We start from the raw sequence: 5541 nt of genomic DNA on the forward strand, positions 1-5541 counted from the left end.
ACAAGTGTATTCTTATGAACTTAATACTTGATTGATGTTATAATGCTTTTGATAGTGGGCTCCTGCTTCAAAAAACACCTAATTTATGGTCAGTTAGAACTTAAGAGATAGCATTTATTATTAATACTTCTATGTAAAAAACAAAGATGATTTATGTACAGTTTATTCTAAATTTTTTTCCGGTAAAGACCAGAGAAATTCAAGATGGAAAGACTTGTCAAATGTGTGGGAGAGGGGTTGCTTTTAATTCTTGGTTTTTTTGACTGGTTTGATAGTAAGCTTCAGAAGTATGTCATAAATATATTACTATGAAGGTAAGTTTTACAAATTTATTTCCATCCCTTTTGTATCGTAAAAATCTAGTACTGCTTGTCTTTTCCTTGTATGTAAGTTTCCTAATACAAAAAGCTTTAATAGATCCAGAAAATTTGCTGACCATAATGTCTTAAGCTCCAAGAGTAGATTGAAATACCCAGTTGAGTAGGCTTTTCCCTTTTGAATCATTACCCTGTCATACTTCTAACAAGTATAGACCTGTCATCCTTTTGACAGGAACCTGTTGAACTAGTGTTCTTTACCCTTGGTTCTATGGTTGTCCCTGAATACCACCACCAATATTTAAAAGGAAATTTAAATTTATAAGGATAAAAATGTATTTTTGAGGATTTGAATCAAAGGAAAAGCCTTATTATGTCCTCAAGGTATTCTATTCAAGATTTTTTTTTAATTCCACTCCCCAACCCCCACCCCCGACAAGCTCTACTATCAGCGGTTCTTTTTGAGTAACATGGGTTGTGGGAGTTGTGAAATGATTGGTTCCTGGGTGCCATGTTACCTTACATTTTGTTTGTTGTAAAGACTCTTTTAAATAAGATTTTCTCTAGTAAAATTAACTCAGCTTTGTATAATTATCTCAGTTTTCCTAATATAATACTTATGTCTGATATTAAAAATAAAACAATACATTTCTTTGCCGTAAAAAATTGAAAATTTAAACTTACGAAAGGAATACATTTAAAATGCATTCACATTAAAGAAGGATTAGATGAGTAGTAACAAACAATTTAGGCGCTTTTTAATCACTGTATATTTTGGTGTAGGTCAAGGAATGTAGTGGTTTAAAGTATTTGACATTACTGTCAAAAATAAAAATGGGGGAAAAAAGGATTTAGTCTATTATAGAAAAATTATTTCCAAAACTTCAGTAAACAGTCTCTTGGAAAGTGAGATCTATTTGATTTACTTTATTTTAAGACCTACTTGAGCCTTATTTGTTAATTTTTTTCCCTTTTCTGAAAGACCAAATATAACTGGCAGGTTTACCCCCTTTTTTACCTAACAGATAACCAGTACTAATTGATCCCAGGATTGATGTTTATTTTTTAAAATCATTTCATCCTTACAATTGATTGTCTTTGTAGATTATAAAACTATAAAGGATGCTTGTGATAATACTTAGTTCTAAAATTTAGCAGGCACCTTGATTCTTTTATTTTTTTAAAAACAAAATATTTAATATTCTTATTACAAGGGCTCAACTGGAGACAATTAAACAAAAAAACAAACCAAACGATAGCACCACAGCTTAATAAAACAGGTTTTCTACATAGAAAGGACAGACCACCTGAGGAAAAAATAAAGACAACACAGGGAGACAGGCTTGACAGCCATGTCAGGGCGCTTGCAGGGAAACCTGCTCTGAGTACGTTTCTCTTAGAAGGTTGTTTCTCCAGAACTTAGCACGTGTGTTCAAAATACTGTTGACGTTGTGTTCTCCTAGCAGGCCCTGCATGGAGAGCAGGACGGTCCTGACGTCACACACACAGTGCTGACCACTTGTCCTCCAGGATGTCCAGACAGACGTGACTCTGGTCACACAGCAGAGATGACAGGGCCTGAGGAGCTTCCCTGCAGGTGTGCTGTGATGGTAGCCACTGGGGAAGTCCCAGGAGACTTTCCAGCTGTTCTGTGGATGGTGCCCACCCATTTGAAGAGGTGGTGGTCTGAGTCAGGGAAGACAGAAGTTCTGTCGCCAGAGGATGATGGTCTTGAGCATCAGCTCCTGTTGCAGCTCTTGCCCAGGGGCCGGGGAGTCACCCCCACTGGAACCTCTTCCTTTACAGGCAGCGGCTGGGTCTCAGTTTAATAGTAAAAGTAATGGCAGTTCAATAAAAAAAAATTATTGAATAAAATGACAATCCTCTTTTAAAAAATTTGAAGCAAAATATTTGTTTCTTTAAACTAATTTAAATTTCTTTAAAGAAATACAGAAATATCTATCTTTAAAAAGATCACTAAGGTCTTGGTATTTTTAGACATTAAACATCATAAAATTTGATACTTTAAGTTCCATTTTCCAAAAGTATAAAAGGTCTTAATTTTGAAATAAAATAAGAAATGATAAAAAATTATATTTATTTCTATATTAAATGTCAAAAAAAAAAGTAATGGCAGGTCAGTATTTAGTCAATAACACTGAATCCCTGCAGTACCAGACACATGCCAAATGATCATTACTGTATCCACTCACTGAGGAAGACTGAAAAATAAGCAAAAGGAAAACCACCAATCACCAATCACAAACCTCCCAAGTATGCACAGTTAATACTGAGGTATATATTCCTTCTGTGTGTGTGTATTCCATTTTACATCTTAAATTCTTTCAGGACAAAATCTTAAAGTGGGTGGTAGCCAAATTTTGGGAAATTCTGAAAATAGAATTAGGTCAAGAATGAATTTTTAACTGTGTGACCTGTTTATAACGGAGTTAAGGCAAATTAGGAATATTCCCCATGTCCTTTCAGGGTAATCTTAAAAAAAAATCATGTAGCAAAATAAGTCCACATTCTTTGCCAGTAGGCAACAATTCCTGTTTGTCTCTGCCATAGCTGATGTTAGGATAGCTTCTATTCATCTAAATGTAACTTGAAAGAAATTGTGGAAACTACACATAAAGAGCTTATACATTTAAACCTGATTTTTCTAAAGAATAAGCTGGTGTTTGTAGTGTTTAGTTCTTTACCACTGACTGACTGAACAAGTCTTGATATGTTTAAATTATGAAAATTATTTTTTATTTTACAGATGAATTCCACGAATTAAGATTTGAATATTTTATTTTTTTGAATACTCCAAGACTTTTTAAAAGAAGGCAAACAAATTTCAGATTTACAGAAAAGTTGCAGAGGTAGTACAGAGTTAGTTCCTGTATTTCCTTCATCTAGCTTCCACTAATGTTAGCATCTTACATGGTACCTGTTGATCAAATTTAGTTTATGAAACTAAGAAATGAACATTGGTACAATATAATTAACCAAACTATGGACTTTATTTGGATTTCACACTTTTTCTATTAATGTCATTTTTCTGTTCCTGGACCCAGTCTAAAACGCCACAATGCGTTTAGTCATTATGTCACCTTAGTCTGTAACAGTTTCTCAATCTTTCCTTGTTTTCCTAGACATTGACATTTTGGAAGAATACCGGTACTAGTCAGGTATTTTGTAGAATGTCCCCCAATTCGAAGCTATCTGATAGATGGTTTCTCTTGATTTTACTAGAATTGTGATTTTTCTGGGAAAGAATACCACAGAGGTGAGATGCCTTTCTCTACGTCACTTCAGGGGGTACGTGATACCAACATGACTTATTACTGGTGATATTGACCTTGATCACTTGGTTAAGATGATATCTGCCAGGTTCTTTGTTGGAAAGTTACTATTTTTCAATTCTGTATTCTGTTCTTTGGAAGTCAGTCTCTTAAGTCCAAACGTTGCTGAAGGAGGAAAGGAATTAAGCTACACTTCCCACAGAGGGTTTGGAATCCTAATGTAAGAGATTTGTTCCTTCTCATTCAATTATTTTTCAGTATAAGCTCATGGATATGTATTTTATTTTTATGTTTTAATAAAATCAGTAACGAGATTCTGTTCTCTGTAATCTGGAATTTCAAAGAATTTTTTTTTTTAAGACATCAAATTGGCAGAAGAATAAAGATGAGTGAGGGATCAAAAATAAATCTCAGTTTTTTACTGTTTGTTAATCTTTTAAGTCATGTAAAACTACTTTTTAAAAATCTTGGAACTGATCTAGAAAAATTAACTCCTTAGTTATCATAATGGAGGAAATTTGGTTTGAAAGCAATTTTTTTCCTTTTTTCTATTGTATAAGGTGTGTTTATAGTCTAGGTCTTAATGTTGTCACAGGTTAAAATGTTTTCAGGACATTAATTAAATGAGAATGTACTTTTGCCTTGCTAAGCTAAGGCACTGAGAACCGCATTAAAGAGAGTGGGACTTAAGTCTGAATATTTTGATTAGCAATGGTATATGTGGGTTTTGTTTTTAATCTACTCTGAATTTTAATTTCAATTTATTTACATTTAAAGTCATTTTTAATTCATTTGAACTTCTGTCTTATTTTACTATGCTTTTACTTAGCTTTTATTTCTCTTTTCCTACTTCCAAGGAGACTGTTTTCTGTATTTCTTTTCCCCTCTACTTGTTTGGAATTTATACATTCCACTTTTTTAAAAACTTTTAGGTTGGCTGGTTAGTTCAGTTGGTCAGAACGTGGTGCTAATAACACCAAGGTTGCCCGCTTGACCCCACATGGGCCACTGTGAGCTGCACCCTCCTTGAAAAAACAAAACAAAACAAAAAAACAAAAAACTTTTTTAGTGGCCCACCTTCAAACAAGTGTACTGGATTGAATTGCATTGTGGTCCTCAAAAGACATGTCCACCCCGAACCTCTAAGTGTGATCTTATTTGGAATAAGGGTCTTTGAAGATATAGTTAAGGTAAGGATCTCGAGATGAGATCATTCTGGATTAGGGTGGGCTCCAAATCCAATGAAGCGTGTCCTTATAAGGTGTAGAATAGGAGAAGGCACGGAGAGATAAGGGAGAAGGCCATGTGAAGACAGAGCCACATTCAGGGAAAGGCCATATGAAGACGAAGGCAGAGATTGGAGTGATGTAACTACAAATTAAGGATTGCTGAGGGTTGTTGGCAGCCACCAAGAGCAAGGAGAGAGGCCTGGAACAGATTCTTCCTCAGAGCCTGTAGAAAGAACTGGCCTTGTTGACACTTCGATCTTGGACTTTGGTTTCCACAACTGTGAGAGAATAAATTACTGTTGTTTTAAGCCAAGTTTGTGGTAAGTTCTTATGGTAGCCCTAGAAAACCAATACAACACGTATACGGATTTAACAGAACTATACACTCCAAGGACCTTGGAATGTGTAACTCTTAGCACCCATCTCTAATCTTCTAGGTTGTTAGAAACTAAGATGATGGTTCACTTTGGTTTTAATCTTCCTCCCATCCAAATGAATCATTTTGTTGTAGTTTGTGCTCAAATGTACTTACCAGTTTCATTAATAGTACTATTAACTGTGCTCCATTCTTTTCCTTTTGAGAAAATATTTTTTTACCTCTGAAGTACTTTAGATAGTACTTATGTTAACCTGTAACAAACAGATATTTCTTGTCCAGCAAAATGGGTTTATTTGGGAACAAAAAAGAATTGCAATTTAGGA

The sequence above is a fragment of the Rhinolophus hipposideros genome, assembly GCF_964194185.1.
Source record: "Rhinolophus hipposideros genome assembly, chromosome: 7".
NCBI lineage: Eukaryota > Metazoa > Chordata > Mammalia > Chiroptera > Rhinolophidae > Rhinolophus > Rhinolophus hipposideros.